Raw genomic sequence first — 14,047 nt, forward strand, 5'->3', positions numbered from 1 at the left:
AAACCACAAAATATATGCATCCCCATGTTTTTTGCAGCATGATTTTATAGTAGCCAAGATTTAAAGAAACAACCTGTGTCCACTGATAGACGGACGGATAAAGAAATTGTGGTTATATGTTTACGACCGAACCTTATTCAGCCATGAAAAAGAATGGAACCTTGCCATGTGTAACAACATGCGTGGACATCGAGGGCGTTAGGCTAAAGTGAAATAAGTCAGATAGGGAAAGACTAATACCATATGTTCTCTCTTATCTGTGGGATCTTTAAAAAAAATTCAGTAGTTGGTAGCTTCGAAGGCTTTGGTTTTGTGCAGACATAGGCTTAAATCCAGACTCCAGCACTTAATAGCTTGGCTGCCTGAGCCTCAGTTTCTTCATCTGTGGAATGGGTGTGTTGAGAGTTCCTTGGGATGAAATGAGATAATGCGTTCAGGGTATTGAGTACCGTGCGTGGCAGAGTTGACAGTTACCACCTGGGGGGGCGTGGATCTCAGGACCATTTGAGAGAGGGAATTAGAAAGGCGGGTTTAATTTTTAGACAAAGCCTGGCTTACCTTGGAAGCTGCGGTGGACACAGGGGGCTGTGAAGCTCACGGTGCCTGAGAGCTTTGTGGTTTGGCCTTTTCTTTTCTTATTTGGGCGGAGTAGGTCATGGAGGTAGGAGGCCTCTCTCTGGGCTTCTGCTCTGCTCACCAGGCAGCCTGTCCTGGGACACTTACTTGCTCTCTGGGCTCCGGGAGGAGCCGACCTCAGCCCCAGTCTCCTGCCTTGCGTTGTCCTTTGTCGAAAGCAGAACAGCATGTTCTCTCGACAAGCAGATCCCCAGATGTGAGCCCATCCGGGGCTGCCACGTTTTTCGTGATGGAATTCCTGACTTGGTGTGTTGTGTTTTTTTAAAACACGCCCACTGCCTCCAAAAACCTCAGCCGGGGAAGGGAAACATTTCTCGTTGAATTACTGCTTTTTGAAATGGTGTCAAATTATGCCCCACTTTCATGGTCCAGATACGCCACTCTTTCCACTTACTGCTTTTGCGGAGAAGGCTGCTAGATGGCAGAGCGTGGACAGAGTGGAGGCCAGCCCCGGCATGCTACAGATGGGAAAACCGAGGCTCTGAGGGACCAAGGCAAGGGGTGGCACAGGACACTAAGTCAGTCTCAGAGCCTTGGCCAGACCCAGATCTCTGGATTCCTAGCTGGTTTTCTTCCTCCTTCATCAGAGGTCACAAACGAGCAGCCTGTGGCCACCTCTACCCCCCAGACGTGCTTTGTTTGGCCTAGGACTGTTTTGACTTGAATGAGTTGCCAGCGCTTAAAAATCAGGCAAGTCCGTATAAAAGCCCCGATTTCTGGCTTCTCTTGGACCATGGGGAGATCTGCATTCCTCCGTGGTGGCAGTGGAGAATCTCTGTTTGCCACAGGTTCCTCCCTCCCTCTAGCATCCCTGGACACCGGGGCCGAATGTCACTTGCCATCGTGGCGTTTCCATTCCTGGGTCTCTTCCGGTGGAATGAAGAGGAGAACAACATGTCTCTCGAACTTGTGTCCTTATCAGAAACAAAGAACCAAAAGTCAACTGAAGTGGCTACTTGTTTAAAAGCAAACGGTACAGAGCATGACTTATTTATTATTTTGTGGCAGGGTAGAAAATGTCTATTAATTTAATATGCAAATAATACATCAGTGTCAAAAATTGCCAGCCCCCTCCACTCACTGACGCCGCCTTCCCATCTCTGCCCGCGTTGCATCTGTGTCGCCGGCATCCCAGGGCCACAAGTCCCACTTACTTTTTCTTAAGGCAGAATTAAACTTCTCTGACCTAAATCTGCCCCACTTCTCTGAAACCTAAAATACCATTAAACCGAGTTCAGAAATTCAAAAAAGTTAAAATCCTTCATTGCTCAAGAAAAGGCGTGGGCGAGAGCGTGTACGTGCCCGTACACGTGTGTGCGTGCACGGTCACGTATGTGATGCGTTGATTTATGAAGGCGGACGGAGTTGGATGGAAGTGTTTTTTCCCCTGGCTCTGGGACCGGCATTTCTGGAGTTCACTGTAAATTTAAGCCCGGGTGTGAAGCCAACTGGTTTTCACTCTCCTTTAATGATGTATCAGTGAGCAAGGCTAAGGTTGGATTCAGATTGCCTTGCCTTCATTAGGGGGCATGTTGGGGGGGTGTTCGTGGAGAGAAGAGTGGGGGATACCAAGTTTTCAAAAGGGCCGTCACTTTCTTTTTAGGACGGTTGACCGAGAGAAGAGAGGCTGGCACTTTCGGAATGCCGGCCGTGTGCCAGGCATCCATGCGAAGATTGTCTTTCCGTTTTCCAAAGTGAGCTCTGGAACTTTTTTTTTCTTTTTTTTTTAATATCGAGGTGTTCATTTTTGTGTGTGTTAGGACAAAGTATAGAGAAATGACTTAGAAATTACCTGAATGAGCTGTATTTCTTAGAGTGAGGCTCAGTTCATCTAAGGGGGGAAAGAATCCATTTAAAGAAAAATATGTACATGGTACAGGTGGTTTGTGAGTGTAACAGATCGTGAACGGTGTGATGTGATCGTCCCAGCACTCGGAGCGGTCCGGTAGCCAGCCCACCCCTGTGTTTGTAAACCTTCCTAACGCCTTGTACTTCCTCAAAGCACTTAAACTTGTCATGAAACACTTAATTGTGTAATGGCTTGCACAGATCTGTCTGACCCCTTTTAAAGTGGGCAGTGCCTGGCATTTCATTGTTGTGTTCCCAGCACCCAGCAGAGTGCTGGGCACACAGCAGGCGCTCAAGAAAGAACAGTACCCGGACTCCTGCAAAATCGGAATTGCTGCCCCTGTTTTATGGATGAGGAAACCGAGGTGCAGAGGGGCTGAGGGGTTCACTTAACATACCGAAACCAGGCTATGGCAGCATCAAGATTTGAACTCATGACTCTTGGGCTGCATGAAGCCTGGGAACTTTAGGTCAAACAGCTACACAGAGGACTCGGACTGGGACAGCTGACACATAGCAAAATGAGGGAAATGAGGTGCGTGCAGAGAATTTCATGAAGCTAGACTGGTTTAATTTTAAAAAATGGTTATTTTAATTTTCTTTCCATTGAGGGTGCTGATTTTTTTTTCGTTTGTTTTTGACTGCAAAATTTCTCATTTGTTGTTTTTTTTGTTTGTTTGTTTGTTTTAAAGATTTTATTTATTTATCAGAGAGAGAGAGAGAGAGAGAGCACGCAAGCACAGGCAGACAGAGTTGCAGGCAGAGGCAGAGGGCGAAGCAGGCTCCCTGACGAGCAAGGAGCCTGATGTGGGACTCGATCCCAGGACGCTGGGATCATGACCTGAGCCGAAGGCAGCTGCTTAATCAACTGAGCCACCCAGGCGTCCCTCATTTGTTGTTTTTAAACACTTTACTTGACAGATCCAAATAGCAGCCTCTTTCTGTGGGATCCCCCAGGTTTTTCTGGTTTTTGAGAGATTTTTCTAGTTGGTGGAATCGCAGAGTCTGAGAGTCCTCAAACTCCAGTCTCCCCTTGAGATGTAAATAGGCCAGTCATGAAACCCCTGTCCTCAGCCTCTGACTTCCCCAGCTTCAAGTCATCGGTTTCCCCTTCCGGGAGTGGAGAGCAGGTATGTCTCCCTCCCTCCCAGCCCCAGTGACACGAAGACAGAACCCGGGGCAGTATCTCCAGGATTGGCCCTTTGACCTCTCCAGGGGGCTGGAGCCTGCCCTTGCATGTGTCCAAGAAGGCACGACCCGCCATCCCTCTAGGAGAAACAGGAGCTGCCCAGATGCCTGCGGTTGACTGGCATGTCTTCATGGGATCTGCTCACCTATTTTGGCTTTCGCACAAGACACATTTCCTTTTCTAGATCAATCCAGACCCTCTCCTCTAGAGGTTACTTCTACCTACCTGCCCAGCGAGGTTTGAAAGTCTGTCCCTGTTGGCCTCCAGTCACTTCTTCCCTGTCTGGAAGCTGGCCAGCTCTCCATACCCGGCCAGGACATCTAGCTGTAGCCCAGCCTTGGTCAGCTTTTAACTGGGGAGTCTCCGGGGTGGGGGCTGTGCCAGCAGCTGTGGGGACCTGGGGACAGAAATACCCTGGTCCTCCCCTCAAAGAGCTCAGAGACGAGTAGGTGAGACAAGGGAGGCCCAGATGTCTGGTTTAGCATTTGAGGTTCTGTGTTGAGAGCTGGAGAATGACCTCTCTTTTTTTTTCCTTTTTAAGGTTTTATTTATTTATTTGAGAGAGGGAGAGAGAGAGAGAGGGAGAACAAGTGGGGCAGGGGAGGGGAAAAAGAAGAGAGAGGAACAGAGGGAGGTGCAGACTCCCCGCTGGGCCGGGAGCCGTACCTGGGGCTCAATCCCAGGACTTTGAAACTTCGACCTGAGCTGAAGGCAGACGTTTAAGTGCTTAACTGACTGAGCCATGCAGGCGCCCCTGGAGAATGACCTCTTATGCCTGCACCACACTTCACAGCTTACAAAGCGCATCCGTGACTTACTCTGTCTCATTTCCACGTTTCTTCCTCTGCACTAGACGATGCCTCGCCCCCAATCTTCCTTTCTTTCCCTTCCTTTCTGGTTCCCTCTGCATTCTCAGGCCATCAGCCTACTCCCCAGTTCCAGGTGTAGACCTGTGTGCCCTGGTGTGGACCTGCATGTCCACAGCGTTCGATCCCTCTGCCCTCCGGGATTGTTCAGGCACAGGTATGAGTTGAGTCAGTCCCCATCCTGGGCACTTGGCTCTGGTTGGCTTAGCTGGGGGACTGTGGCCTTCCTGCTGGGAGGCCCCTGGGATTAAACCCAAGGCACCATCCGGAGGCACACGATTCCTGATGACATCACTAGAGCATCTGGACCCAGGTCTTCCTAAAGCTGGGTGAGAGAATGCCGTCTATACCAGGGGTGATTCGATTATTTTTCATTTACTTAAAAAGTTTGAATGGACCTTTCTCCCCTAGCTGCAGACTAATACAGTTGGCTCCATTTACCCGTTGCCCTGCTTCCTCTAATCATAATAAAACTCCATTTCATTTTTAAAAGCTCTCTTGAAAGCCTTTTCATAGCAATTGGACTCATTTCTCCGCAACAGTGCTGGCCTAATTTTGTCGATAAGGGATCTCAGGCACAGAAGGGGAGGGAAGAAACTTAGCTCCCTCCCCCCCCTCTCTGGGGGGCACCTTTACCAACTTTCAGTTTGGGGGAAAACAGTTTTTGGTAACTAGGGCACCTGTACCCCAGGGGAGGGGAGAGTAAGGGGATTTAGTGAACAACCCAAGCCAGGTTCTGGGGGCCCCCAACCGCATCATAGAGCCACAGTTTGGGTAATACTCGTAGTAATTTTAGATGCTTAGGGAAGTTCTGGATGGTGGGAGAGGAAGGAGTGAGCTGCCGATACTCACGGGGAGTGAAACAGGGAAGGAGGGCGACTTTTGTTTTTCACTTTGTATACTTTGCTGCACATTTGGAAAACTTAGTAGGGACGTGGCTTGTTTTATATTCAGATAAACAGGGAATTTTGCAATGTAACAGTAGCTGGCTTTCATCTGGGAAAATCAGAGCATCGAACAGTGAATTACAAACCAAACATGAGGGGCGTCTGGGGGGCTCAGTCGGTTGAGCGTTTGCCTTCAGCTCAGGTCATAATCTCAGGGTCCTGGGATTGAGTCCCACATCGGGGCTCCCTGCTCAGCTGGGGAGCCCGCTTCTCCCTCTCCCCCTGCCCCTCCTGCCTCCCATGCTGGCTCACTCTCTCTCTCAAATAAATAAATAAAATCCTAAAAAAAAAAAAAAAAAGAACATGAAAAAACATGAATCCATGAGCGTATACCAGTAACAAACAGATAAGTCAGTAAACAGGGGAGAGGGAAGTTTCCTGTCCACAGTGGAGTGACAAGGGCCAGCTGGAAACGTGGCGGAGCACCAGGTTAGCCATACGTCAGGGTCCAGTGTTTCTGGTGAAGATGGATCCAGTCGGGAGTCAGGATTGTTGACAAGGGGTAGGATATCTGCATACTCGTGAAAGCTCTCCCCACAGATGGCTTATTGATTTCAAGGGGAGGATCGTTCACTGTGTCATGGAGAAATCAGCCCGTTGACCAGGTGTTCAGCATCAGCATGATCAGTGAGGGAAAGCTGAATGTGATGCCGTGAGAGGCACACACCATCCCCCCGTAACGTTCTGGCCAAGAACGCATAACCAGAACCTAATCATAAGGAAGCAACAGAGGAGCCCAGAATGCAGAACATTCTGGTTCCAAAAAGGCACCCGATTCTTCAAAATGCCAGTGTCATAAAAGGCAGAGGCAGGCTGAGGAAGGATTCTAGATTAAAGGTGCCTAAAGAGATAGGACCGCTGACTACAGTGCTTAATTCTAAACTGCTCCTGGACGGGAGGGAAAAGCGCGATAAGGAACATCAGTAGTCTGGGGACAGATTCTAATACTGAGAGAGCATCAGCATGGATTCCGTATCAGTGTTGAATTTGCTGATGTTGGCGATGGTCTTGTGATTCCATAAGAGAACGTCCTTTCTTAGGGTTTAGACCCTGAAGTGTTTAGGAGTAAAGGGCACGATGTATGCAACTTACTCTGAAATGGTTCAGAAAAAAATAGATGGGGGTGTGTGTGTGTGTCAAAGAGAGAAAGAGAAATGGCAGTTGGCAAATCACGTGAGATGTGATGCTCACAGCAGGTGCATCTGGGTAAAAGACACACACCTGTTCTTTTCACGAGTAAGTTTGAAATTATTTCCAAATGAAAAAATTTTAAAATTACTACCAACAAAAGCAATCTATATCTGCCTGTCTGTCTGTCTGTCTATATGTCTATCCCTTTATCTATCTCACAATAAGGGTGGTACCTGGCATTTACGGAACAGGGAGACAAAGGCGCGTTTTTATGTCATTTACTCCTTAGAGATCCCCAACATCTGGCATCTGAGTTAACATGCTCCTCTTCACAGAAGACGAAGCAGAAGCTCAGGGAGGTGAAACTGCCTCCCAAACCCACAGCATGTCTGTAGCGAAGCCGTGTTCTCACAGAAGCCCATCTCTTATCCAGAGCCCACACCCTTACCTACTAAACTGGTCTGTTTCCAAAGCCTGGGACACCTTCCATGTGAGGGTATTTCAATGTTATGCCAATAGAGTATTGGATAACATGAAATAATGTGTGATTTTTTAAAAAGATTTTATTCATTTATTTGACATACAGAGATCACAAGTATGCAGAGAGGCAGGCAGAGAGAGAGAGAGAGAGGAGGAGGAAGCAGGCTCCCTGCCAAGCAGAGAACCCGATGCGTGGCTCGATCCCAGGACCCCGAGATCATGACCTGAGCCGAAGGCAGAGGCTTAACCCACTGAGCCACCCAGTCGCCCCTCACACGGTGATTTTTTTTAAAAAAATCTCCTTTGCATTCCCTTTCAATTCTTTTAAATCTACGAGAAAGTCTCAGATTGGTGCTTGGTGGTTATGAGCACCAAACACTTGCTGATTCTCACTGAAACGACAAGACAGTCCCTGGACAAGGCAGTAGGCTCTGGAGGGGCTGAATATCTTGCTTGTGGGTTCGCCATATTTATTCTTCTAATTACCTGCTAGTTTGGGGTAACATTTTATATTTGCAATTTCAAAAATTTCCTTTTTAGGGAAATTGATTTAAGTTTTAAGAACTGAGTCCATTCAAAGAAAACATGAAGGAAGTGTCAGTGACACCATGTCAGGGACATGAATATGACCAGAGTTTGGGGAAGACAAAGGTTTGAGCAGCTACAGATGGAAACCTCTCTCAAGGTCATGATGTTTTTGGATCAAGGTGACACTTTCCCATCTGTGGTCCCCACTTTTTTAACATGATCATTTAGGAAGGCCCTCATTTGGGTCATTTTCACTGTTCTCTTGTCCCTTCCTTCAAGGTTGTCCTGGGAATAACTGAGCCTTCTCTCTCTCACCGATATGTGACATTTCCATAACGTGTCCTGTCCCGAGTTTCCAGAACCTTGGAGGAATGAGGCATAGGAGTATTAGGCTAGAAATTCAGCGGTAAGTGGTATTAGCCCTACACCAAAGTATCATCACCCTAGTGGATTAAATAACAGAAACTTGTTCTCTCTGGAGGTGAGAAGCCAAAAAGCAAGGTATCAGCAAGGCCATGCTCTCTCTTAGGTCTTATCTCCTCCCGGCTTCCGGTGGTGGTCGCCAGTCCTTGGCATTCCTTGGCTTGTAGCTGCAAACCTCCCACGTCTGCCTCGGTCATCACACGACCTTCTCCCTGCGTGTCTTCACATGCCTGTCTTCTTAGGACACCAGTCATACTGAATGCAGGGCCCCCTCCTCCACTATGACCTCCTCTTAACTGATTACATGTGCAAAAGACTCTATTTCCAAATAAGGTCACATTCTGAGGTGCTGGGGGTTAGGACTTCAACAGATCTTTTTGAGGGACATAATTCAATCCATAACAGAGGCTTATTCAAAAAAACTCAAGGAATGGAAAGAAAGAGCGATGGCTGGCCCCACATAAGCACATCCGCATGGCAGAAACACCACCTGTGAAATCGAAGGGTAAATGACAAGCCAGGGAGCTTGTGGTGCCTATCACAGAAGAGAGGCTGGTTTTCTCTAACATATAAAACAGAGTTCCTAAAAGTTGATCAGAAGACAATAACAATAATTTCTTAGACAAACAGATAGAAGATAGGAACAGGCAGTCCACAGAACAAGAAAGTGGAAAGACGTTCTGTCTCACTTAAAATGAGAGATACGCAATTAAAACCACACCCAGAGGATTGGCAACGGTTCCAGGTTTGCTAATGTACTCTGCTGGCGAGACTGTGGAGAAGCAAGTGTTCTTGCTGGTCAAAGTGTGTGTCTGAATGGTCCTGCACCCACCCTTTGACTTAGTGATCCCACTTGCAGGAAACTATCTCGATTGTCCTCGTGCAAAGTAGCGTTGTGCAAATCTTTAGCGTGGCGTTATTTGTAACAGTGGAACTTTGGGAACACACCAGATGCTCAGATAGAGAACCGGCTCCATACGGTACAGTTTAATTGTGCAGTGGACTACCGTGCACTGTCAAGCAGAATGCAGATACTCTCTAGACACTAATTTGGTTAAAACTTCCAGAAAAATATGACAAAAGGAAGTTGTAGTGTATATTACTTTTTGTTGGGAAAAAAAAAAAAAGTGGGAGTGGCGTGAATAAGAGTATACGTGTATATTTGCTTCTATTTACATAAAAAACTTGGAAAGGAGGGGCGCCTGGGTGACTCAATCAGTTAAGCATCTGCCTTTGGCTAGGGTCATGATCCCAGGGTCATGGGATCAAGCCCCGAGTGGGGCTCTCTGCTCACTGGGGAGTCTGCTTCTCCTGCTCTGTGCTCGCTTTCTCTCTCACTCTCGCTCTCAACTCTGTCTTGGAAAGGAAGTTAATGAAGTGTCTGAGGAGGGAGAGTGGACTGGCAAAGAGACTTTTATTACATTCCTTTATAATTTTCATTTTTGGATCACATGGATGTAGAACCTATTTTTTTTTTAAAGATTTTATTTATTTATTTGACAGAGAGAGATCATAAGTAGGCAGAGAGGCAGGCAGAGAGAGGGGGAGAAGCAGGCTCCTGCTGAGCAGAGAGTCCAGTGTAGGACTCGATCCCAGGACCCTGAGATCATGACCTGAGCTGAAGGCAGAGGCTTAACCCACTGAGCCACCCAGGCGCCCCTGTAGAACCTGTTTTATCAGCACCACGCTCTAACCAACTGAGCTAACTGGCCGGCTTAGAACCTGTTTTAAAAAGTAATCCAAAATAAATGCAAGACCTCGGTAGGGGAAAGCCTGCCATGTTTTGCAGCTCATAATTGCTTTGCACATCCTGAGGTCTTTACTTTTACTCTGGGAGAGAGCATGCGCCCGGGATAGCCAAGATGAGTAGATCGGTGCAGGTCATCTTGTGGCCCACAGTGGACAGATTAGCAGACATGGGAGCCCGTGTCTTGGGCAAGGAAACGGGCCACCTTTACTTCAGTCATTTGCCTTTATGGTGGCCAAGAAGGGCCTTGGAGAGGTAGACTCCTGCTCAGCGTGGCTGTCCTAAGTTGAGTTTGCCAACACATAAGAGGGTCTGAAATTCAGCAAAGTGTGGGAGCAGAGCTGGCGCTATGCGCTTGGGCTGGAATCCGCCGGAGCCTCTTGGCTCAGGCAGGAAAAAGTTACCCGGATGCTGGTGTGCAGGAGATTTTGTGGAAGAACAACAGCTCAGCAAATAGGGTGACCTACGAGCCCCCACACCCCGCGATTTCCCACCACGGCGTGGACAGTGGCTGAGTGCCTTGGCTTCAGAGCTGAATTCCCAGCACACTCAGCCTCTCACTGATCACGTGACCTCAGGCAAGTCACTTAACTCCTTAAATCCTAGGCTTTATCATCTGTGAAATGGGTATGTTGAGAGTCCCTCTCTTCTAGGGTCTGTGACGATCAAATGAGGTAATATAGTAACGTGCACACAGTAGGACTTCAGGCAAGAGAACACGTACAATTACTACAAATAATATTAACAGACGGTACTTATGTCATGCTTGCTGTGCCGTGGGGACACTGTTCTGGGCCCTTCACATATATTTACACCCTCCTACTACTCTGAAGTAGATCTTTTCATTATCCTCACTTTCCAGATGAGTAAACTGAGGCACAGAGATTATACAGCTCCGTAGCGGAGACAGTGGGACTGGGACCCAGGCAGGCTATAGCTCAGAGACCAGTCTTTTTGGCTTCATCGTTCTGTTGAGTGAGTTCAGGGATGGGAGTTTGAATGGACGGGAAAATGGGAACCCAAAACTCTCAGCAGAAGTCTGGTGGGGCATAAGGCTCTATTTTCCCAGCACTGCTTTGATCACTCTGTTTTTTGTCAAACAAAAAGGACGATGACGACAGTAGTAACATCTACCATTTATTGAGCACCTGCTAGGTGCCAAATACCACGAAGGGTGTCTTACACATCTCATTTTATCCTCAGCTGAGCCTTTTGCAGTAAGTGCTGTTGTCCCCATTTTGTAGATGAGATGAGGTTCAGAGAGGTTCAGAGTCCTAGGCTGCCACTAAGGGGCAGAGATAGAGTTGGAAGCCAAGTCTCGTTGCTTCCAGAGTCTGGATTGGTCACCACCGCCTGGTCTGTGCACTTGGGAAGCTCTCTCCAGGTTGAGAGCTTTTCTTTGGGTGGCATCTGCCACATCGCTGGGCACATACAATCACTAGTGCTTGGGGTGGTGATATTAATTTGGAAAATTGACCTCGGTCATGCTGGGGTCTCCCTTCCCTCCTCTGCCAGGTCAGGAGGCGGAGGGGAAGGGGGGGTCTTCCAGGCACTGCTTTGTGGAAGGGGTTCCAGAAGGTTGTGTGGCCCGGAAGTGGCTCCATGCCGATGTCAGGGGCCTCCACCTCCAAACTACAAGCAAATTCTTCCCTCCAACAAGAGCACATTGTGTTCTGGCCCTGCTCTCCCACCCGGGCTCTACTTTAAATGCGGATCCTGCTGCCAACAGCTACTTTTAGCAAGGGCAGACTATCATAAGGAGAGAAACATACGAGAAAATAGCAAAATGGAGGCATTGTTCCTGAGGGTTTGGAACAGGCTCAGGGAACTGTGGGGTGGGAGAGGCCTGGAGACGTGTTCTGCCATTACAAATAAGTCGTACAAAAAATAATAATAATAATAATAAAGTCACTTAAAGGGTTTCCTTAAAGCTGGCAGGAAGGGAGGGCTGGCCGAGCTCACTCTCCAAGGGTCAGGAACCCATAGTCCCGGGGACCCATATCTGAAGGAGCAGGGAGATGTTTGGAGAAGAGAATCACATGTGGAGGCTGGAAGGAGGACAGTGAGATTGGTGGAGTGAGCATTAGGAAAGGAGGGCAGAATAAGTGTGTGGCTTGAGAGAAGAGGCCCTTTTTTGAGGAAATCAGAGTTCTCAGGAATGAGCTAGGACCATATGAGTAAAGGACGCAAGGATGGTTGCAACTAGTCAGAGTTTCTCATGCTGCAAAGAGACTGCTTCATACAGTAGTGAGTGGACCATCCCTAGAAGCATTCAAGCAGACCCAGGGTGATGTTTCAGGGATGCCAGCATTAAGCTAGGACGCAGGACTTGAGCAGAGACAAACACTGGGTCAAGTGCCAGGCCAAAGAGGCTTGAGTGGTGAGGTTTTAAATCCAGAAAGTGAAATTGATCTTTATTTAAAGGACTGTCCTTTGAGACTGTGCCCTTCCTATATTTGGGTGTTCCAATGTCCATTATAAAATTACCAGTCTGTGAAGCATAAAAGTCTGCAAATATCAGGATTAGGCAATACCCAAGTCTTTCCCACTGCTAAGATTCTGTGATTCTAGGAAATATGCTTCTGATTTGGGTGAAACAGGATAGGGCAATGAGTGTAAAATCAAGCCTAAAACTGATACGTCAAGAAATGGCCGTGTCAGCATATTATTGAGAGATGTGGAGCTCATTACCAGAAAGAACAGCTGAAAAAGTTGACAGCGGCTGGCCCCGGAGTCTAAGGCTGGCGGTGAGACTTAAGTATCCATCTTGTACTATGATGTGAATTTCAGAGTGACATGCATGTATTGTATGATCTTAAATCAAAATAATACACCTTAGAAATAAAAGACAAATGATAACAGCTGCCATTGATTTTGTGCTAAGAGCTTGTTTGCTCTTTTTGTACTTAGTCCCGTCTTTGAGATGAGGAGACAGGCTCAGAGAGAGGAGGTGACTCGTTTCGCTCTACAGCGAGGGGGCCTGTCCTGTGTTTTGACTTGAGAACCCAAGTCAGACTCATACACACGATGCTTCTCAGTTTGGACTTGATGGGAGAAAGGCAGAGTGAGAGACAGCGGACTGTCTTAAGAGTCGGTCCCACGCCAGACCCCGTGCGAGGAGCCTTACCTAAATATCACACCATCTCGTCCTCTCCATGACCCTGAGAAATAATAGTGTTCACTGTGGGGTTTCTCAGCCTCGCACTGCTGATGTCGGGGGTCAGATAATTCCCTGTCGTGGGGGGCTGAGCCCTGTAGGATGTTCAAAGCACCCCTGGCTTCTGTCTGCTAGGTGCCAAAATCATCCCCCGCTCTCCCCAAGCCGTGACAGCCAAAGATGTTTCCGGAGATTGTTAGATGCCCCCAGAGAGGCAAGACCACCTCCAACTGAGGACCACTGACTTTCTGTGACCGGGCATGTCCTATATATTGTCTTTCTTTTTTTTTTTTTAGATTTTATTTATTTATTTGAGAGAGAGAGAGAAAGCACCGAGGTAGAAGGGAGAAGCAGGCTCCCCACTGAGCAGAGAGCCAGACACAGGGCTCGATCCCAGGACCCTGAGATCATGACCTGACCAAAGAAAGATGAAGCCATCCAAGCACCCCTTATCTATTGTTCTTAATCACCTTGCCATCATGAGGTCCATTTTATAGACAAGAGTACTGAGGCCGGAGGGAGAGGAGGGATCCGCCTGGGGTCACACAGTTGTCAGCTGCAGAACTGAGCGTCAGGCCAAGTCTTTTCAAACTGAGCTTACAAAACCAGCTGATGAAAATCTGGGCCCAGAATCAACCCCTGGTGGACCCCCAGGCTGGCGCTAAAATGCGGATTGAAGCTTTTCTTTTTTTAACAGCCGTGTCTTAGAGCAGGTGCGGTATTTCATGAAGTTATTTATTTATTTATTTAGTGGACATTTTATTTTATTGATTTTCTTTTCTTTTTTTTTTAAAGATTTTACTTATTTATTTGACAGTCAGAGATCACAAGTAGGCAGAGAGGCAGTCAGAGAGAGAGGAGGAAGCAGGCTCCGTGCTGAGCAGAGAGCCCGATGCAGGGCTCAATCCCAGGACCCTGGGACCATGACCTGAGGCGAAGGCAGAGGCTTTAACCCACTGAGCCACCCAGGTGCCCCCCTTTTTTAAAATTTTTATAGTGTTTTAAAGTCGGCTGAACAGCACCCCATGCAGACGAGGGTGTGGAACAACGAGAATTCTCATTCATTGCCGGCAAGAAGGCTAAACGGTCCAGGCG

At 47.7% G+C, this 14,047-nt stretch overlaps 1 protein-coding gene across 1 annotated transcript in view; it reads left to right on the top strand.

The window, feature by feature from the left end:
- Window positions 1-14,047, top strand: part of EYA2 (EYA transcriptional coactivator and phosphatase 2) — a 273,594-nt gene that overhangs the window by 19,487 nt on the left and 240,060 nt on the right. The gene's annotated exons all lie outside the window — the stretch shown is intronic.

The sequence above is a fragment of the Meles meles genome, chromosome 16 (genome assembly GCF_922984935.1).
Source record: "Meles meles chromosome 16, mMelMel3.1 paternal haplotype, whole genome shotgun sequence".
In the NCBI taxonomy this organism is placed as follows: domain Eukaryota; kingdom Metazoa; phylum Chordata; class Mammalia; order Carnivora; family Mustelidae; genus Meles; species Meles meles.